Source organism: Orcinus orca, chromosome 5 (assembly GCF_937001465.1).
Source record: "Orcinus orca chromosome 5, mOrcOrc1.1, whole genome shotgun sequence".
Lineage (NCBI taxonomy): Eukaryota > Metazoa > Chordata > Mammalia > Artiodactyla > Delphinidae > Orcinus > Orcinus orca.
The window spans coordinates 89,922,784-89,946,538 of NC_064563.1; the positions used below are offsets into that span (position 1 = coordinate 89,922,784).

General features: G+C 40.1%; 1 protein-coding gene across 4 annotated transcripts in view; it reads right to left on the reverse strand.

The window, feature by feature from the left end:
* The window catches only part of BOC (BOC cell adhesion associated, oncogene regulated), a 263,978-nt gene that overhangs the window by 224,456 nt on the left and 15,767 nt on the right, over positions 1-23,755 (reverse strand). For all 4 annotated transcript variants that reach the window (XR_007477587.1, XM_049710306.1, XM_049710305.1 and 1 more), the window contains exons 3-4: positions 16,009-16,153; positions 11,865-12,048 (exon numbers count right to left, since the gene is read on the reverse strand). The gene's annotated coding sequence lies outside the window, so the exon portion shown is untranslated. The remainder of the gene's footprint in view (positions 1-11,864; positions 12,049-16,008; positions 16,154-23,755) is intronic.

A 23,755-nucleotide genomic window follows, 5' to 3' on the forward strand; every position in this document is an offset into this window, starting at 1 on the left:
TAATCTTGCTTAGATGCTTCTTGAAATGGCTCACATTTTCATGCTACCTTTTCCTCCTTCACGTCCCTCCATAAACCTCACTTTTTTTCTTGATCTCCCAGGTTTTTCCTCCTTTCCAGCCACATCAACTCAACTAGATGTCTGTTTATTCAGTGTTTTGTTTATGTCTAAATCAGACAGTCAACGCCTTGAGGCTGGGGTTTCATTCTCAGAGTTCTGTGCTTTGCAAAATGCCATCTGTACTTACCACACTCTATAAATAATAATCAGGCAAAAGAATCAGTAAACTGGTGCCCGATTACTGATTAGCATAAGCACTCAACACATCGAAAGACTTGCTGCTGCTGCTGCTGCTGCCCCAAAAACTTTTCCTCCAAGAAAAACAGAGCAATGAAAAAGAATCTTGGAAAAGACACTTGGTCACAATTCCATTTGGACGAGGTAGAGGACAAACTGACTGTGGAAGGAAAGGCTCCCAGGACTCCTTCCCACCCTCTGTCTCATAAAAGAACGTTCATGTGGACTGAGAGCTCTTTCAGGTCTTATTACTCCTCTGTACCCAGACCCTGGCACAGTGCCTGACATGAAGTAGCCATAGAATAGACATAGTCTTGAATTGTTGACCTGAACCTAAAGAATTAGGGGGACATTTAGCTCATTCCAGTGCCTAGCTATAGAATTAATCCTTTGAGACAGAACCTCACCCTTGACTAATCTGTAGACATATCCAATTGATACAGGAACTAGACTACTACATTAAACCATATTTAATAGTCATAATTTGATGTTCAGAACATAGAGAATGATGTTCAACAGGCTCTGGTTAAGAAGGGATGTATATATATATATATATATATATATACACACACATTTATATATATATATATACACACACTATATATATATATACACACATTTATATATATATATATACACACATATATATATTTATATATAGCAAATGAAAATATATGAAGTATATATGAAAATAAATATATCTATAATTTCAACATAGTTCAATGAAAATATCTGATACTTAAAGGGATACATGGAATGCATGGTTAACCTATTCACGACCTAGTCTTCATAATCAGAAATTGTATCTTCTATAAAATATGGGAGATACGCTATCATCTGAGTTTTTCATGCTTCCAAAGAAATTCAAGAAATCTTCTTTCTCATCCAAACCTGGTTTTTAAGCCTGTTGTCTTGTTAAATAGGCCTCCAACATGGAGAGCTACAAGGAAACCTCCAGCTCTTTAATATTTTCACATCTTTCTCTGTCAATAAATATAAATCCCCTTAAAGGCTACTGAAAGGAAGGTCCTGTCTTTGAAGTCAGGCTGGGATACCAATTCAGGTTCTGCCATCAAATAGTTTGTGATCTTGAGCAAGTTTCTTAATTTCTTGGAGTCTCAGCTTCATAATTTGTGATTTAGGCGATAGGTGGAACTGGGGTTTAATGGTGTTACCAGACCTTTCTGGTTCATCTGAGACTATCCTGATTTTAAAACTAAAATTCTGCATCCCAGGAACCCTTTCAGTCCTGGGCAAACTGGGATGGTTGGTCACCCTATAACCCAGCAGAATTGTTATGAAGATCACATATAATGTAATAGTGCATCTCATTTAGATGGATTGCTGTCCTCAGAGTAGCATGAATGAGTGGTCAGTTTTGCTTTGCTCCATGTCTCTACAGTTCCACTTTATTCCCAGCTATGCAGGGATCACCATCTGTTCAGTGGATATATCTGTGGTTGATGAGTTAGTCTTTTAAGTCATCTCAGTAGTATGATTATTAGGCAGAAAGTAAGAATTTTGAGATTGATCTGATATAATTCATCTTCTCCTAGTCTAGTCCCCAAAATGACCCTTTAAAGAAAACCTCTGTAATCTTCTTGCTACGAAAAGTCCTTGCCAACGGTGGACTGATTCTTTTATTACTTCTGTTGGAATAATCAGTGCAATCAGAGAGGCAGAGGATCAATCAAGCTATACATTCTATCCACCGCTCTGGGGACCAGCACGGAACTGTTCTCTCACAAAGGCTTTATTTAGGCTAACTTAATAAGAACCTCTCTTCTTAAAATATAATGTGAGTTTAATGCTGATGACAAAGGTTGGACGGCAAGTGCAGAACCAAATCTTCTATGTCTTGAGAATGTTCAGCTGAAGTAGCCACTGCACAAGTTTCTCTCCCCAGGTCTGAGGTGTGCAATCCTAACAGGTATGAAATAGCTCTAGAGAGGTCTGTTTGGTCTCAGGGACTCATTCCAACTCTGATGCCTCTACCACAGATGCCCAGTTATGTCAGGCAGAATAAATGACACTAGTAGAGGCAATGCTCAGGCTGACATCAACCTTTTTCCATCTGGAAAGAATTGAAATCACCACCTTATTTTTGGTAGTTTCCTAGGGAGTAAAAGTTGTGATTTAAGAAATTGTGACTTGGAATTCAATTTAGGACAAAAGATGCCTTTTCCCCAATTACACCAGGTGGTACATACACAGCACCTTCATTACCAGCTCTTCAAGCACACATCCCTTTTCTAAGTTGGCAGGCCCTACGTGGTTGGAATTAATAAACCCAATTCTTCCTGAAACATTACATGTTCAATGTGCTGGCTGGGAGGGAGGAATTAATGAGTCTCAGTTCTTCCTTTAATTCCACTCTGCTTCCCCCTACTTGTGAGTAAGTTACACTGGAGGTAGCAGTATGAAAAGCAAGGATTAGAAACCATCACAGTACCTGGCACATTGTAGGGGTAGTGGATGAGATGTGGTTCCAGCCCTGGCTGTGTCACTTGCTAACTGTAGGACCTTAGTGTCATTTTACCTCTTTGGCTCTATTTCCACGACTCTCAGTGAGGGGTTGGATTGAGTAATCTTCAAGGCCCTTTCCATCTCTAAAAGTCAATGAATTGTATGCTTCAGCTTCTTTTCTACTCTCTCCTTTTCTTTGTTTGTGTTCCTCTCTGCCTCTCCCTAGAAACTGAGTAGGCTGATGGGATGACTCTGGTTAGGAATGAGGTGGGGATAATGATTAAGACTGGCTAGGAAAAAACACAGATGTTTCTTTCCTCCCCTTTACTCAAGTCCTGCTCTCAACAGGAGCCTCCCCAAGGCACCATATTGCTTTGCCCTCTTCTGGAGGCTGGCTTAAAACCTAATCCCCAATATGATAGTATTTGGAGGTGGAATCCTTGGGAGGTAACTGGGTTATAAGGGTGGATCCCTCATGATTGGGATTAGTGCCCTTATAAAAGAGACCCCAGAAAGTTCTCTCACCCCTTCCTGTCATGTGAGGACACAGTGAGAAGATGGCCAGCCACCTATGAACCAGGAAGGGGCCCCTCACCAGACACCAAGTCTGCTGGCACCTTGATTCTGTTGCTTTGATTTTTTAATGCACACATACATACCCATGAAAATATAATCAACTTTAACCTTCCATATTAGCATCTTTGAAAGGAGAAGGTGCTCCTAGAGCTAAACTTTATGCAGCATGAATTCCATCTCACACTGGAGTTTTCTTGTGGTCCATGTCAGTCTGTGATTTACTCAAGGTTTCCTTCTCAAAATGCCATTCATGGTGATCTCTGGGAATTGACCATCAGGTCAGAGGAAGATTTTAGAGACCAATCTATTATTAGCAAATCAGATACTGACTTCACAAAGGTTTAATAAATTAAAGAACCTCCTCTGTTGCGTTCTTTCTCTTTTTAGTTCTTCTCTTGTTTAACTTTTTCCCTAATTTTGTTGTGTAAGCTTGCTTTGCAGGGCCATGTCAGTTGTGGCTCTGGGACAAAATGTTCCTTTTCTAGGCAGAGATGTTTCATCTGGAGCCAAACCTGACTTTCCTTTCAGCCATAATGTAAGCATGAAAGTATGAAAATTAACAGCACAAATTAGGTTTTCTTGCTTTCTCTAGCAATGTCAAAAGCCAGGAAAGGCAATATCAAAATGCAGTCATTCATCCTCCTTTTCTAATCACTTGATTTCAATTTCTCTTCCAGAATAAATATTTGACGCGTTTCTTCATTAGTGTGGAGCTGGAGAAAGGGCAATAACTTTGGCTCAGGTGGGTTAATATTGCTCTACCCTGGCAGTTTTGGCTTGTGGAGTTTAGTGTTGGGTTTGTGATTCCTACCAGGCTATATGGCAATGATTAAATAAAGAAGGCGATGAAGTGGCTGAGTGATGGTCCAAGGTTGGATCAGCCAAGAGCAGACATCACAGGCCAAAGCTGAGGTGTGCTGGCAGAGATGTGCTTAAGACAAAACTGTGCATCCACTGGCTATACTCACGAGCAACGGCTGTACCACCTCACCCACCAGAGACCCTCTGGCTCCTGGAAGGACTGCTGGGACATACAGAAGGGCTGGAGAAGCCTAGACTCTACTCATGGGGAATGCACACAGTTGGCTTGCTGACAGTCAGGGCGGAAAGAGCCTTGCACTGGTGGCTGTAGCCTTGCTGCACTCCCCAGTCCGAATGGGGGGAACACCCTGGCCCTGCTCACTCCATGCCATAGCCTGGTGGGAGATCAGGGCCAACCAGGCCATGGGAAAAGACTTGGTCTACTCTCACTTTGCCCCAGCTTCTCCCTCCCAGATTCACTTTGTTGTACAACAGAAACTAACACAGTATTGTGAAGCAATTATACTCCAATAAAGATCTACTAAAAAAAAAAAAAAAGACTCAGTCTAGCTACACAGAGATAGTCTGGGGGTGGGGGGCGGACCTGAGGTGTGATCCAGGTGAGGTGGTGGCAGCCATTGCCAGCACATGCTGGAGTGGCACCATGAGAGGACTTGCAGTTCTTCTCCCAGCTGAGTGAGAGGGCTCCATCCCCACGCACTCCACGTTGCAGCTTAGCGCTGGATTGGGGGCAGACAGGTCTCAGGAGAAGACTGCTACAGAGGCAGCCCAGATCTCTGGCGGCAGCACAGCCACCTCAATTCCTGCAGGCACGATGCTCCAACCCCCAGCCCCAGTCCAGCGAATGCTTTGGCTGTACCCACTCCACATCACAGACTTGCACTAGATCTAGGACCAGCACAACAAGGGAAGGGATGTGACCTTGGGCTATGTCTGAGCAGAGCTCTGGGTGCCTACACAGGTGACACATCAGTCCTCTGTGAGCACATGGGCCTCACTTCCTTCAGCACTCCCCACCGAGGGGTAGGGCATACACTCGAGGGGAATAGAACCTGATCCGAGCTTGACCCTCAGGGCTTCTACTCCTACAACTGGGGACCACACCCCACCCCTGACAGGAGAGTGACTGCCAAGGAGCAGAGAAGAGGTCCCGCCTCACAGCCTGCACAGGCTTTATGTCTCCCAACCCCAACCAAATCCCCTATCAAGGTGATAACAGCCAGCATACCCTGAGGAGAGAAGATATGGCTGGTGTCCATATCAAAACCAGACCTCACAACAAAGACACTGGACACACACAGTCTACATGGGGATTCTCCCACATAAAAATACGCCTTCAAAACCACAATAGATAGTTGTTTCTCCTAAATTCAGAGACAGAGAAAATTAAATAAAATTAAAAGGCAGAAGAACTGTTTCTGATTAAAAGAGCAAGAGAAATCCCCTGAAAGAACAAATAATGAAATAGAGCTCACCTGTCTACCAGATCCTGAGGTCAAAAAGGTGGTAATAAAAATGCCAACTGAATTAATAAAGATTATAAATATAAATGCAGATTACTGTAACAAGGAACTAGAAACTATATAGATGAACCAATCAAAAATAGGTAATTCAATTTCTAAGGTAGAAAGCAATCTAAAAGCAATAAATAGCTGACTAAATGACACAGAAAAACAACTAAGTGATCTGGAAGATAGAACAATGGAAATTCCCAATCAGAACAGCAGACAGAAAGACAAATGAAAAAGAAAAATGAAAGCAACATATGAGACCTATGGGATAATATAAAGTGTGCCAACCTATGCATAATAGGGGTCCCAGAAGGTGAAGAGAGAAAGGGATCTAAAATGTACTTGAAGAAATTATGGCCCAAAGCTTCCCAAATCTAAAGAAGAAAACAGATATCCACATATGGGAAGCACAGAAGGACCCAAACAAGATAAACTCAAACAGACCCACACCAAGACATACTATAATTAAAATGGCAAAAGTTAAAGATAAAGAGGATCCTCAAGACAGCAAGAGAAAAACAAAGAGTCATTTACAAGGGAACCCCCATAAGGCTATCAGCCAATTTTACTACAGAAACTTTGCAGACCAGAAGGGAGTGGCATGATATATATTCAAAGTCCTGTAAAGGAAAAACCTGCAACCTAGGTACTCTACTCAGCAAGATTATCATTTAGAATATAAGGAGAGATAAAGAATTTCTCAGATAAGCAAAAACTAAAAGAATTCAGCAATACAAAATCTACCCTACAAGAAATGTTAAAGGGTCTTCTCTAAATAGAAAAGAAGCACAAATCTATAGGAAAGGTAAAATCACAACAGGAAAGGCAAATATACAGTAAGAATTGAAGGTCACTTAAATAAGTCAGTATGTAGATGAAAAAGTGATTTAAAAAATTATAAAAGCAATTATAACTACAATTAACAGTAAAAGGATAAGCATGAAGCTTTAAAATAGGATACCAAAATCACAAAATATGGGGGAGGGAAGCATAAAAATGTAGATCTCTGACAACGTGTTTGAACTTGAATGACTATCAGTTTAAATCAAACAGATATAGTTATGGATCAACAGCTATGAACTCCATGGCAACCAGAAATCAGAAACATAATAGATTCACAAAAACCAGAAAGAAAGGAACTCAAGCATACTACAAAAGAGAATCATGACCACAAAAGGAAAAATAAAAAGAAGAAAAGAACAAATAAGAACTACAAAAACAACTAGAAAACAAGGATTAAAATGGCAATAAGTATATGTCTATTAATAATTACTCTAAATGTCAAAAAACAAAATGCTCTGATCAACAGACAAAGAGTGGCTGACTGGATAAAAAAACAAGAACCTGCAATATGCTGCCTACAAGAGAGTCACTTCAGGGCAAAAAAGACACATATAGATTGAAAGTTAGGGGATAGAAAAAGATATTTCATGCAAATGGAAATGACAAGAAAGCAGGGGTAGCAATACTCATATCAGACAAAATAGACTTTAAAACAAAGGCCATAAAGAAAGACAAGGAAGGGCATTATACAATGACAGAGGGATCAATACAAGAAGAGGATATTACACTCATTAACATATATGCACTCAATATAGGAGCACTGAAATATATAAAGCAGATACTAACAGACCTAAAGGGAGAACTTGACAATAATACAGTAACAGTAGGAGACTTTAACACTCTACTGACATCAATGGACCGATCATCCAGAAAGAAAATCAGTTGAGCAACAGAAATGCTAAATTATACAATAGAACAGTTGGATTTAATTTTTATCTGCAGGACACTACATCCAAAAAGAGCAGAATACACATTCTTTTTAAGTGTGCATGGAATATTCTCTGGGATAGAACACATACTAGGTCACAAAACAAGCCTCAACAAATTTGAAAGTACAGAAATTATATCAAACATTTTTTCTGACCACAACAGTATAAAACTAGAAGTCAATTATAGAAGGAAAAATGGAACAAACACATGGAGACTAAACAAAGTGCTACTAAAAAACCAATGGGTCAACATTAAGATCAAAGAAGAGATCAGAAAATACCCTGAGACAAACAAAAATGAAAACACAACTTTACAAAATCTATGGGACACAGCAAAAGCAGTTCTATGAGGGAAGTTCATAGAGATACAGGCCTTCTTCAAGAAATAAGAAAAATCTCAAATGAACAACCTAATCTACCACCTAAATGAATTAGAAAAAGAACAAACAAGGCCCAAAGACAGAAGAAGAAAGGAAAAACTAAAGATCAGAGAGGAAATAAATAAAATAGAGATCAAACAAATAATTCAAAAGATCAATAAAATCAAGAGCTGTTGTTTTTTAGAGATAAACAAAATTGACAAACCTCTAGCCAGGCTCACCAAGAGGAAGAGAGAGGATTCAAATAAACAAAATAAGAAATGAAAGAGGAGAAATAACAACTGATACCACAGGAAAACAAAAAATCGTTAAGAGGATACTACAAATTGGACAATCTGGAAGAAATGGACAAATTTCTAGAAACATACAGCCTGCAAATACTGAGTCAAGAAAAACAGACAATTTGAACAGACATCATTAGAAGTGGAATGGAATCTGTAATAATAATAATTTTAAAAAAACATCAAACAAAAGTCCAGGACTGGATGGCTTCACTGGGGAATTCTACCAAACATACAAAAAACTTACACCTATCCTTCTCAAACTACTCCAAAAAACTGAAGAGGAGGGAACACTCCCAAATTCATTCTATGAGGCTACCATCATCCTGATAGCAAAGAAATGGAAAGATATCTCATGCTCTTGGATTGAAAGACTTGATATTCCTAAAATGGCCATACTACCTAAAGCAATCTACAGATTTAGTGCAATCCCTATAAAAATACCCATGACATTTTTCACAGAACTACAACAAATAATCTTAAAAATTATATGGAACCACAAAACACTCAGAATTGCCAAAGCAATCCTGAGAAAAAAGAACAAAGCTGGGTATAACTCGTCCAGACTTCAGACTATACTACAAAGCTACAGTAATCAAAACAGCATGGTATTGGCACAAAAACAGATACATAGATCAATAGAACAGAATAGAGAACCAAGAAATAAACCCATGCAGCTATGGTCAGTTAATCTATGACAAAGGAGGCAAGAATATACAATGGAGAAAAGACAGTCTCTTCAAAAGTGGTGCTGGGAAAGCTATATGTAAATCAGTGAGATTAGAACATTCCCTCCCACCATATACAAAAATAAACTCTAAATGCAAGACATGACACCATAAAACTCCTAGAAGAGAACATAAGCAAAACATTCTTTGACACAAATCATAGCAATATTTTCTTAGATCAGTCTCTCAAGGCAAAAGAAAGAAGAGCAAAAATAAACAAATGGGATCTAATCAAGATTAAAAGCTTCTGCACAGCAAAAGAAACCATCAACAAAACAAAAAGACAACGTACAGAATGCGAGAAAATATTTGCAAATGATGTGATGGACAAGGGGTTAACATGAAAATACACAAACAGTGCACACAACTCAATATCAAAAAACAAACAACCTGATACAAAAACTGGGCAGAGGACCTAAATAGATATTTTTCCAAAGAAGATATACAGATATATACAGATACAGATATACAGGCGCATGAAAAGATGCTCAATATCACTAATTATTAGAGAAATGCAAATCAAAACCACAATGAGGTATCATCTCACACCGGTCAGAATGGCTATCATCAAAAAGTCTACAAATAATAAATGTTGGAGAGGGTGTGGAGAAAAGGGAACCCTTAGACATTGTTGTCTGGAATGTAAATTGGTGAAACTGCTATGAAAAACAGTATGGAGTTTCCTTAAGGAACCAGAAATGGTATTACCATATGATCCAGGAAGTCCACTCCTGGGTATATATCCAGAAAAAAACAAGAAGTCTCATTCGAAAAGATACATGCACCCCGATGTTCACAGCAGTACTGTTTACAATAGCCAAGACATGGAAGCAACCCAAGTGCCCATCAATGGCTGACTGACTTAAGAAGATGCGGTGTATGTATATACAGTGGACTATTACTCAGCCATAAAAAAGAATGAAATATTGCCATCTGCAGCAACATGCATGGACCTACAGAATACTATGCTCAGTGAAATAAGTCAGACAGAGAAAGACAAATACCATATGATATCACTTATATGTGAAATCTAAAAATTAATACAAATGAATCTAGATATAAAACAAATAGATTCACAGACACAGAAAACAAACTTAGTTACCAAAGAGGGGGGAGGGACAAATCAGGAGTATAGGATTAACAGATACAAACTATTATACATAAAATAGATAAGCACCAAAGATTTACTGTATAGCACATGGAATTACACCCAATATCTTGTAATAACCTATAATGGAATATAATCTGCAAAAAAAAAAAAAATCACTATGCTGAACACCTGAAACTAACACAATACTGTAAATCAACTATACTTCAATTTTTTAAAAAGTGAGGAAGATGCAGAGGTGACAGGTAGAGAAGGCAGCTGGAAGGTTGGGGATTGGTTACCTTCAGCAAATAAATTAGTTGGCTGAGCAAGTATCAATAGACAAGTATATTGAGGAGAGTCAGATCCACATTTTTCACCATCTTTTCACTTTCACAAGATTTTCAAACATGGAAACTGGGAAAACTAAAAAGATACTGAGGTGTTGGATTCAAGTTGGAGGTACCAGTATAAACTTATGAATTTTTAAATACATATATATACATAGATATAGAAAAGTTATAGATATATGTAGCAATGAGCACACCAAATCCCCAGATTTTGGCTTTTAAATACCTCCAGCACTAAAAGGAGCCAGGATGCCTTAGAGGAATGGGTAATTGTAAGGCTAGGGCAAGGAAAGAACAAGATGAGCCTGAATCATCTTGTTGTGACAGAAAGTAAAGAAATTCCCAAAGAATGATAGGGACATGTCAATAGGATAAAGAAGTCAGCTTGAAGGAGTCTGCACTGGCCAAATCTAGGACAACTACAGCGTCAAAATAAATGATGGAAATACTGGATTGAAACTCAATGAATAAGAATCCATAACTGCACCTGATACTAATAAATGAATGTATAAGTAAACAAATGAAAGAGAAGTTCTTCCTTACAGTAGAATTCCAACTGTAAAATGTGAAGGTTTGATGAATAGTATATTGGTGTAATATTCGAATATCTCCCCACAAAATACTAATTAAGTACAAAGAACAAATGGTAACTTCACAGTGGAGAACTTGGCAGACCCAAATTTGGCCAGAGGATCAAGACTAACATCACCAGCAGTAGGACAGATTGGTATAAGATAGCCTCCTAATGTGGTGCAGCATCATTTCTCCTAGTGTGCGCCGAGAAGGCGAGGCTTGAGTCGGAGGAAACATCTGACTGATTCAAGTTGAAGGTCATCCTAGTGAGTGAAAAGTCAATGCTTCTTTAAGACTGTCAAGGACACACAGCCAGGGGAGGAAGGAGGAAATGTCCCACACCGAAGGAGAACAATGAGATAATGAATGGGTGTTCCTGGAGAGGAATGAGGAAAAAGAGACGATGGGACAATTGGAGAAATTTGAATGGGGTCAGTGGATTGGAGGCTGTGTTGTGTTGACATTGATTTTCCAGAATGGAAAGGTGGTACCACAGAAGAATGTTCCTGTTTTGTGAAAGTAGACAGGGAGTATTTAGGAGTCATGGGTCATGATGTCAGAAAAAAAGACTCTCTCTCTCTCATATATATATGTATGTATATATACACACTTACACACATATATTTGCACACAGGCATATATACACATATAAGCAAATAAAAATTATATATATTTCTCAATAAATATACACATATATACACATATACATAGATACGTATGTGTGCTAGAGTTCCTAATATTAGCCTAAATAATAGAGCCCTTAGGGGAATAATCACGAAATGAATTGGTAACTTCTAATATTTTCCCCATCTTTACTTGTTGTCATTTGGATCACATGCTCACAAAACTTCATGGATCCATTCTACCTCCTCAGAGTCCCTGAAATACCCCTCTTTGGTTGTCATGTTAGAATGAAAAGCTATGACACTACTCTAGTCTTTCATTTATCTCAACATCTCAACGATCACTCAAAGCCACGAAGAGCACTGATTCACACAGCAAGTATTCAAGGAGCACTTACCATGTGCCAGCCTCTGCTCGGGTTCTTGGGCACATCAGTGAACAAGAGGTAAGATCCTCTGCTCTTGCGGTGCTTCTTCGTTAGGTGGTGATGTATGTGACATAAGGACAATGGTCTTCTGGTTGGTACCACGTCACTCAGTTGAGACCATGCCACAACGGTGTTGAGACAGACTGTGTTCATTCTGAATGAAAGGGAAAACTGTTCATACTGTGGTACAGGCAAAACATTTGCATCAAACCAGGAAACCTCAAGAAACTCTTTTGTAACATAACCAAGTTTTCTTGGTGACCTGCATGGGCTGCACCTCTTCTCTTTCACACTGGGGGAACGCACATGACCTTCAAAACAGTCAGATGCTTCTCAGCACCAGCTGTCCCCTGAGCAGAGCCACATGCTCTGTTGTGTCTGAGGCAAATACACGTTTTCTGGGCTGAAAATCAGAACACTATGGCTTCCTCGTTGTAACTTCCAAATACATGGGCACAGGAGAGATGAGCACAAACCTTTACAAGTGCTTGGTCACTTCTGTCTTGACCTGAGGGTGGCTCTGACAGGTCCTGCTACTGGGGCTTAATGTGCTGCCAAGTAAGGAGAAGGAGCACATCTATGCCTTGGGCCCTGGACAGAGATTGGCAGTGCCAGAATGCTGCTTCTTCTCAGGGTCAGCTTTGGTAGGAGCTTGGGCCTTGCCCTTGAGCCTGGCCTCCCCCTGACCCAGCCTGCCACTGGTTTAGCCAGCCTTCCTCTGCATGAGAAATGCAAGTTAGGGAGATTGCAGCAGGGGAGACGGGTGCTGGGTGAGAGACTCAGCTAAAGGCTTCTTTACCACAGTGTAGACATTGTGGTTTTGTTGGAATCACATCCAGCTTAATGTGCATTTGGTTTTATGAAAAACCCAGGGCCATTTGCCCAGAAGTGAAATGAGTTGACCCAGCTCAGCCACAAATGATATTTTGGCTAGAGATAAGCTCCTGTAGGGAAGGGGAAAAACCTCCCTTCTCTAACTTTAAAGGCTCTCGAGGGTTTGGTGTGGTAAAAGAGGAAGAACACTGGACACCTGGCTTCTCCTGCTGCTCTGCCACCAATGAGCTGTGTGACCGAAGGCCGGCCAGTTCGCCTCGCTGTGCCTCAGTTTCCTCACCTCTAAAATGGGTGGTGGTAGGAACTGATGACCTCTCAAAGCCCTTCCAGCTCAAACATTCTATGATTCTACACAGGACTGTCTACAAAATTTGCGGGGCCCAGTGCAAAATGAAAATGCAGGGTCTCTTGCTGAAACGTATTAAGAATTTCAAGACAGCAACAGCATAACACGAAGCCAAGCACAGGGCCCTTTTAAGCACGGGGCCCTGCATGCCTGACCAGACAGCTCGCTCAGTAAGCCGTCCTTGATTCTACAGGTGGCCCCTCACTACCCTTTGTTGATCACATATGATGGAGCATCTGCTTAATATCGTGAGAAAAATATGGGCTTTGCAGTTAGAAAGACTTGGTCTTTACCAGAAACTAACACAACATTGAAAATCAACTATACTTCAATTAAAAAAAAAAAAAGGAAGACTTGGTCTTTAATCTTGGCCCTATATACTAGTGTGTGACCTAGGGTTCCTCACCTAATTGCCCCTTGCCTCAATTTCCTTGTGTGTAAAACAGATGCATCACACCCACTCAGCAGGAAGATTGTGAGCACGTGCTGGGATTCAGTAAACAGCATCACCAGTGTTTGAAGGTACCATTATGCACATTAAACTGAATTCCATCTGAACGAGGGTTTCATGAAGCTGTTGTTTTTTAAGGCAAGGTCATGTGCTGCTAGAGAGACTGTCAGATTCAAAACAGACTTTCTTTTTGCCAAAACAAAGTCACGAGTGGTTTTTTTTTACAGTAACTGCATCTGTGGTGTTCTGCTCCTGGACCACACACTCTACGATTTAGGAAGTCATTCCATTCCCAACTGTAAATTATCTCTTGGGCCTGTTACTTTTTTCACTTAGCTCCCATCCTTCCACTCATTTCCCCTACTATTCAGGACTGCATGTGGCTTTTAAGAAAACCATTTGAGTTTCACATTTGTTTCACGGCTATTCTTGTTCTCATTTGCTTTTACTTCACATGTATCCACACGTGCAGTTTTCCCCTAGTCTCCCTCCTGAGGTCTCTCTCTGCGTTAATATACTGGAAGCAGAAGTCAGCTTCCACCGGGGAGGAAATATCATTCATTCACACATCCATCCCTTGGTTCATTCACTCACTCATTATTTTTGAGCACTTACTGATAAATTATGACCTTTGAGAAGCTTAAAAACTGATGGGAGAGACAAATGAGTGAAACTTGAAATACGAGGTAAATACTTTTATAAAGGTTGCAGGGCCTGGGCGGGGCAGGGTGGGGGAGTAGGACCCCCGTGAGTTCAGTTTTCACCTGGGTGAGCCAGAGAAGGAAACATTTGAGCTGGGTCTTGAAGGGTAAGGAGCTTCCCAGGAAAAGATGTGCCCATCTGAAAGGAATCGTGGGGCCTCACTGCTGCTTTGCCACCCCTTCACTTGTCTCTTGTCATCTCCCTGATACATTTGTTTCAGGATTGTCCTCATGTAACTCCAGCTTCACAAACTGGGCACACCTGGGCACAGGGTTTCCCCTCCTGCTCTGGTGGATAAGAAAGTGTGGAGGTGAGGCCCCTCCACCCTCCTCTTTGCCTTAGTCATGTGATTCCTCACTCCTCCCGCTTTCTTTCCTTCTCTCTTGGAGGAAGAGGTCCTTTCTCCTTCCAAAGCCAGCCCTTCCGCCGAGACTCCAATCCTATCCCACCTCCTCTAAGACTTTGCTTATTACATTTTCTCTCTCATAGCTTCCAAATCTCCTACTTTCGAGCTCCTTTCCCTCTGTCAACAAACAAGTTCCAGTCTCAGGCACAACCTAAAAACAAACACAACCTTTCTGAACCCTGCTATGCCCTCAAGCTACTGTGGTACCGACAGCCTTCCTCTCAGTGACACACTTGTTGAGGAAATCGGTTTCTTCTATCTTAGCCATTACATTCTCACTGCTCCTTCACCCCATACCTCCTAGCAGTCTGGCTTTCAGGCCCTCTACCCCACGAGTCTCATCCTCAAAAGGCAGCAGACCACCACATCAATATACCCACTGGCCTATCTCCAGCCCTCATTCTTACCATTCCTGCAGTGTTGAAGCCCTTGAAATGCTACTCCATGGCACTGTGCCCCCCTTCCCCTTCTCCCGCCCGCCTCCCTCACCAGCCCCTCTCCTCTCCTCTTGTCACAGACCCCACCCCTCCATCACCCTGTATTGCCCCTTGGCCTCAGCTATATGACTGACTCCCAAACTCCGTCACTGGGCTCCCCTGCTTGTCTAAGCCTCATGCTCATCTTTCCAACTGTCTCTGTTATATTTCTGTTGAGGCGGCTCATGGACACTCAACTGCTGCACTCATTATCCTTTCCCCCAAAACTCTGTATTTCGGTAAGTGATGCTGTCATCATCCCAGCACCCAGAGTCAGGATCTGAATATGATTTATTCCTACTCCTCTCTCTCCCTTGTCTCATTTCGAGTTAGGTACCAAATCCTGTACCCCATCCTTTGGAAATCGTTCCTGACATCTTTGTTATTATCAAAGCGATGGCTTTACCTCACCCTTGGACTACTGTGGTTACCTGATAATGCACCTCCATTCTTTCCTGACCCAGGTGAACTAATCTTTCTGAAGCTTCCCCATGATGGGTTGCAATCCCCTTCCTTTCTGTATACACTTACATCTGTCTCTGGATATGAACTATTTTTTTCTTATTGGAGTATAGTTGCTTTACAATGTTGTGTTAGTTTCTGCTGTACAGCAAAGTGAATCAGCTATACGTACACATATATGCCCTCCATTTTGGATTTCCCTCCCATTTAGGTCACCACAGAGCATTGAGTAGAGTTTCTTGTGCTATACAGTACGTTCTCATTAGTTACCTATTTTGTACATAATAGTGTATATATGTCAATTCCAATCTCCCAATTCATCCCACTCTATGTCTGTGTCTCTATTTCTGCTTTTCAAATAGGTTCATCTGTACCATTTTCCTAGATTCCATATATGTGTGTTAATATACGACATTTGTTTTTTCTCTCTGACTTACTTCACTCTGTATGACAGTCTCTAGGTCCATCCACGTCTCTGCAAATGGCACAATTTCGTTCCTTCTTATGGCTGAGTAACATTCCACTGTATAGGCAGAACAGTCTTTGACATAAACTGCAGCAAGATCTTTTTTGACCCACCTCCTAGAGTAATGAAAATAAAAACAAAAATAAACAAATGGGACCTAATTAAACTTAAAAGCTTTTGCACAGCAAAGGAAACCATAAACAAGAAAAAAGACAGCCCTGAGAATGGGAGAAAATATCTGCAAACAAAGCAACTGACAAGGGATTAATCTCAAAAATATACAAGCAGCTCATGCAGCTCAATATCAAAAAAACAAATAACCCAATCAAAAAATGGGTGGAAGACCTAAATAGACATTTCTCCAAAGAAGACATACAGATGGCCAAGAGGCACATGAAAAGATGCTCAACATCACTAATTATTAGAGAAATGCAAATCAAAACTACAATGAATTATCACCTCACACTGGTCAGAATGGCCATCATCAAAAAAATCTACAAGCAACAAATGCTGGAGACAGTGTGGAGAAAAGGGAACCCTCCTGCACTGTTGGTGGGAACTGAGTATTTTTTAAATAACCTCTGATTTTTTCTATTCAACAAATTCTTGATTAGTGCCTAGTATGTGCAAGTCCCTTGGTGAGGAGCTGCAGAAAGAGGAAGATAGAGTCTCTGCCTTCAAGGAGCAGAATCCAACTTTAAGAGAAGACCATTGGGAATAAGATGGAGAATGAGGAGAACTAGAAAAGAAGAGAAAAAAAGCAAAGATGCTTTCAGAAGGAAGAGATCATAGTGTGTGTGCATGTGAGTAAGTGTGTGTCTAGAGTTGTGAAAACTAGAGGTGGTGTTTAGGAAGATTTTAATTGGGAGAAATGAGAATAGATGCTTTCAGGGGAAGAAAATTTCAACTGTGGTGTAAAGATGGGAAATTACCATGCGTGTTTGGAAAATGGTGAGTAAACCAGATTTGCTGAAGCATAGAAGTCTAGTGGGGTCTAGTCTAATTTTATCTACTTGATAAATATGGAAATCCATGTATTCCTTTAGGAAATATAGAGTAAATGTTATAACTCAGAACTTTGGCTTGTGCTTACATAAACATCTATTTGAGTGCTGTGTATATTTGGTGAGACACACACACACACACACACACACACACACACACACACACTGTGTTGGGTAGTGTGGATATAGAGACCTTGCTCTCGAGAAACTCACTCTCTTGAGAGGAGGGGATAATTGCAGCTCTGTGTGGTAAACACCATTAGTACTGGTAGTAAAGATGTGTGCAGTGCCTCTGGCAGCCAGAGGCAGGGAAGGAAATTATGCTGGCATAGATTGTAAGTAAAACTATACAGATAGATAGCATTTGATTCAGGCTTTCAATAATAAGTAGAGGGCTTCCCTGGTGGCACAGTGGTTAAGAATCTGCCTGCCGATGCAGGGGACATGGGTTCGAGCCCTGGTCTGGGAAGATCCCACATACTGCAGAGCAACTAAGCCCGTGCACCACAACTACTGAGCCTGTGCTCTAGAGACCGTGAGCCACAACTACTGAGCCCATGCGCCACAACTACTGAGCCCATGAGCCACAACTACTGAAGCCCATGCACCTAAAGCCCGTGCTCCACAACAAGAGAAGCCACCGCCATGAGAAGCCCACGCACTGCAACTAAGAGCAGCCCCTGCTTGCCGCAAATAGAGAAAGCCCGAGCTCAGCAACGAAGACCCAACCCTGGGGTAGAGTATGACAGTTCTAGAAAGAAGTGGCAAGAAATGAGGTTGGAAAGATAGATTGGTGTTAATTTGTGAAAAGTCTTAAATGCCATATAATATAATGGAGGTTTCTAGGAAGATAAGAGTTTTATTTTTATTCATTTAATTGGTCTCCTTTTATTCAATGGTACTCATTTATAGTATAGTTCAATAAAAATAATGCTTACAAGTGACAAAGGAACATTTTCTTTATGAAATTCTAAAACTAAGCTTTGAGGTTAGCTGAACAAAAATTTTCTTATGGAAAAGAGTTTATTCCTATGTATTCCTTCCTTGATTACCAGCTAAATTCCTCTGCCCCCTGCAACTCCTCCACCTCCACCCCCACTGCCACCCAAGTCACCCAGGGTTATCCACTGAGCTTTCTGGCTGAGCTGAGCCATGAAGTACAAGGGCTGAGCTCTGGGTAAAGGTGGACCAGGTCCCTCAGAGACTATAACCAGGAACTGATCACTTGTTTAGCTTACAGCTAGGTATGGGTTCTCAGGAAAGACTGGCTCTGGTCCAGGACTAATACATGATGTTTGTGGACAGAAGTCAGGGGATCACTTTTTCTAAGCCATATTCATGTTGGGAAAAATGAGTACATATTAGCATTACTTAATTCAATACTTTCCCCCCACACTCTTGCATTATGAATTCCTGCCCAACTCCCAGAATTGGGTTTTATCACCACTTCATGATCAGGAGGTTGATAATTCGCTGGAAATCACTCAGGAAACACAGGACCTCCTAAGCCTAGTTTCAACCTTCTCAACTAAGGTATCTGCCCAGAAATTATCTTCCAAAGTATAGGGGATAAAGAATATTATAGGGCAGACCCTTCATTCAGATAAAGCAAGGCTGATACCAGAGACTCTATACTAGTGGTGTTCAAAACTCTGAGTTCAGAGGACATTTCCAAATACTGGAATTTTCGATGGCACACCTAAAGGAATTAAATGGAACCCATTGTCATCATCATACTACAGTGGCATTTGTACATCAAAGTAAAAAAGATACAATCTGGGGAGACCTTCAAGATGGCACAGGAGTAAGATGTGGAGATCACCTTCCTCCCACAAATACACCAGAAATACATCTACATGTGGAACAACTCCTACAGAACACCTACTGAACGCTGGCAGAAGACCGCAGACTTCCCCAAAGGCAAGAAACTCCCCATGTACCTGGCCGTGTGGCTGACATGGTCTTAGTGCTCCAGCCGGGTGTCAGGCCTGTGCTTCTGAGGTGGGAGAGCAGAGTTCAGGACATTGGCCCACCAGAGACCGCCCAGCTCCACGTAATATCAAATGGCAAAAGCTCTCGCAGAGATCTCCATCACACTGCTAAGACCCAGCTCCACTCAACAACCAGCAAGCTACAGTGCTGGACACCCTATGCCAAACAACTAGCAAGACAGGAACACAACCCCACCCATTAGCAGAGAGGCTGCCTAAAATCATAATAAAGTCACAGACACTCCCAAACACACCACTGGATGCAGTCCTGTGTACCAGAAAGACAAGATCCAGCCTCATCCACCAGAACACAGGCACTAGGCCCCTCCACCAGGAAGTCTACACAACCCACTGAACCAACCTTAGCCTCTGGGGGTAGACACCAAAAACAACAGGAACTATGAACCTGTGAAAAGGAGACCCCAAACACAGTAAGTAAAGCAAAATGAGAAGACAGAGAAAATCACAGCAGATGAAGGAGCAAGGTAAAAACCCACCAGACCAAACAAATGAAGAGGAAAATGGCAGTCTACCTGAAAAAGAATTCAGAGTAATGATAGTAAATATGATCCAAAAACTTGTAAATAGAATGGAGAAAATATAAGAAACATTTAACAAGGACCTAGAAGAACTAAAGAGCAAATAAACAATGAGGAACAACACAATAAATGAAATTAAAAATTCTCTAGAAGGAATCAATAGCAGAATAACTGAGGGAGAAAAACGGATAAGTGACCTGGAAGACAAAATAGTGGAAATAACTACAGCAGAGCAGAATAAAGAAAAAAGAATGAAAAGAATTGAGGACAGTCTTAGAGACCTCTGGGACAACATTAAATGCACCAACATTTGAATTATAGGGGTCCCAGAAGAAGAAGAGGAAAAGAAAGGGACTGAGAAAACATTTGAACAAATTATAGTTAAAAACTTCCCTAATATGGGAAAGGAAATAGTCAATCAAGTCTAGGAAGCACAGAGAGTCCCATACAGGATAAATCCAAGGAGAAACATGCCAAGACACATATTAATCAAACTATCAAAAATTAAATACAAAGAACAAATATTAAAAGCAGCAACGGAAAAGCAACAAATAACATGCAAGGGAATCCCCATAAAGTTAAGAGCTGATCTTTCAGCAGAAACTCTGCAAGCCAGAAGGGACTGGCAGGACATATTTAAACTGATGAAAGGGAAAAATCTACAACCAAGATTACTCTACCCAGCAAGGATCTCATTCAGATTCGATGGAGAAATTAAATCTTTTACAGACAAGCAAAAGCTAAGAGAATTCAGCACGACCAAACCAGCTTTATAACAAATGCTAAAGGAACTTCTCTGCATAGGAAACACAAGAGAAGGAAAAGACCTACAATAACGAACACAAAACAATTAAGAAAATGGTAATAGGAACATACATATTGATAATTACCTTAAATGTAAATGTATTAAATGCTCCCACCAAACGACAAAGACTGGTTGAATGGATACAAAAACAAGACCTGCATAAATGCTGTCTACAAGAGACACGCTTCAGACGTAGGGACACATACAGACTGATAGTGAGGGGATGCAAAAAGATATTCCATGCAAATGGAAATAAAAAGAAAGCTGGAGTAGCAATTCTCATATCAGACAAAACAGACTTTAGGATAAAGACTATTACAAGAGACAAAGAACACTACATAATGATCAAAGGATCAGTACAAGAAGAAGATATAACAATTGTAAATATTTATGCACCCAACATAGGAGTACCTCAATACATAAGGAAAATGCTAACAGCCATAAAAGGGGAAATTGACAGTAACACAATCATACCAGTGGACTTTAACACCCCACTTTCACCAATGGACAGATCATCCAAAATGAAAATAAATAAGGAAACACAAGCTTTAAATGATACATTAAACAAAATGGACTTGATATTTATAGGACATTCCATCCAAAAACAACAGAATACACTTTCTTCTCAAGTGCTCATGGAACATTCTCCAGGATAGATCATATCTTGGGTCACAAATCAAGCTATGATAAACTTAAGAAAATTGAAATCATATCAAGTATCTTTTCTGACCACAATGCTATGAGACTAGATATCAATTACAGGAAAAAAACTGTAAAAAATGCAAACACATGAAGGCTAAACAATACACTACTTAATAATCAAGAGATCAATGAAGAAATCAAAGAGGAAATCAAAAAATACCTAGAAACAAATGACAATGAAAACACGACGACCTAAAACCTGTGGGATGCAGCAAAAGCTGTTCTAAGAGGGAAGTTTATAGCAATACAATCCTACCTCAAGAAACAAGAAATAGCTCAAATAAATAACCTAACCTTACACTTAAAGCAATTAGAGAAAGAAGAACAAAAAACCCCCAAAGTTTTCAGAAGGAAAGAAATCATAAAGATCAGACCAGAAATAAATGAAAAAGAAATGAAGGAAATGATAGCAAAGATCAATAAAACTAAAATCTGGTTCTTTGAGAAGATAAACAAAATTGATAAACCATTAGCCAGACTCATCAAGAAAAAAGGGAGAAGACTCAAATCAATAGAAATGAAAAAGGAGAAGTAACAACTGACACTGCAGAAATACAAAGGATCATGAGAGATTACTACAAGCAACTCTATGCCAATAAAATGGACAACCTGGAGAAATGGACAAATTCTTAGAAAAGCACAACCTTCTGAGACTGAACCAGGAAGAAACAGAAAATATAAACAGACCAATCACAAGCACTGAAATTGAAACTGTGATTAAAAATCTTCCAACAAACAAAAGCCCAGGACCAGATGGCTTCACAGGCAAATTCCATCAAACACTTAGAGAAGAGCTAACACCTATCCTTCTCAAACTCTTCCAAAATATAGCAGAGGGAGGACATTTCCAAACTCATTCTACGAGGCCACCATCACCCTGATACCAAAACCAGACAAAGATGTCACAAAAAAGAAAACTACAGACCAACATCTCTGATGAATATAGATGCAAAAATCCTCAACAAAATACTAGCAAACAGAATACAACAGCACATTAAAAGAATCATATACCCTGGTCAGGTGGGGTTTATCCCAGAAATGCAAGGATTCTTCAATATACACAAATCAATCAATGTGATACACCATATTAACAAACTGAAGGAAAAACACCATATGATCATCTCAATAGATGCAGAAAAAGCTTTCGACAAAATTCAACACCCATTTATGATAAAAACTCTCCAGAAAGTAGGCATAGAGGAAACTAACCTCAACATGATAAAGGCCATATATGACAAACCACAGCCAACATCACTCTCAATGGTGAAAAACTGAAACCATTTCCTCTAAGATCAGGAACAAGACAAGGTTGTCCACTCTCACCACTATTATTCAACATAGTTTTGGAAGTTTTAGCCACAACAATCAGAGAAGTAAAAGAAATAAAAGGAATCCAAATCAGAAAAGAAGAAGTAAAGCTGTCACTGTTTGCAGATGACATGATACTACACATAGAGAATCCTAAAGGTGCTACCAGAAAACTACTAGAGCTAATCAATGAACTTGGTAAAGTAGCAGGATACAAAATTAATGCACAGAAATCTCTTGCATTCCTATACACTAATGATGAAAAATCTGCAAGGGAAATTAAGGAAACACTCCCATTTACCACTGCAACAAAAAGAATAAAATACCTAGGAATAAACCTACCTAAGGAGACAAAAGACCTGTAAACAGAAAACTATAAGACACTCATGAAAGAAATTAAAGATGATACAAACAGATGGAGAGATTTACCATGTTCTTGGATTGTAAGAATCAACATTGTGAAAATGTCTATACTACCCAAAGCAATCTACAGATTCAGTGCAATCCCTATCAAACTACCAATGGCATTTTTCACAGAACTAGAACAAAAAATTTCACAATTTGTATGGAAACACAAAAGACCCCACATAGCTAAAGCAATCTTGAGAAAGAAAAATGGAGCTGGAGGGATCAGGCTCCCTGACTTCAGACTATATTACAAAGCTGCAGTAATCAAGACAGTATAGTACTCGCACAAAAACAGAAATATAGATCAATGGAACAGGATAGAAAGCCCAGAGATAAAGTCACGCACATATGGTCACTTTATTGTTGATAAAGGAGGAAAGAATATACAATGGAAAAAAGACAGCCTCTTCAATAAGTGGTGCTGGGAAAACTGGACAGCTACATGTAAAAGAATGAAATTAGAACACTCCCTAACACCATACACAAAAATAAACTCAAAATTGATTAAAGACCTAACTGTAAGGCCAGACACTATCAAACTCTTAGAGGAAAACATAGGCAGAACATTCTATGACATAAAGCAAGATCCTTTTTGACCCACCTCCTAGAGAAATGGAAATAAAAACAAAAATAAACAAATAGGACCTAATGAAACTTAAAACCTTTTGCACAGCAAAGGAAACCATAAATAAGACGAAAAGACAACCCTCAGAATGGGAGAAAATATTTGCAAATGAAGCAACTGACAAAGGATTAATCTCCAAAATTTACAAGCAGCTCATGCAGCTCAATATCAAGAAAACAAAAAATCCAACTGAAAAATGGGTGGAAGACCTAAATAGACATTTCTCCAAAGAAGACATGCAGATGGCCAAGAGGCACATGAAAAGATGCTCAACATCACTAATAATTAGAGAAATGCAAATCAAAACTACAATGAGGTATCACCTCACACTGGTCA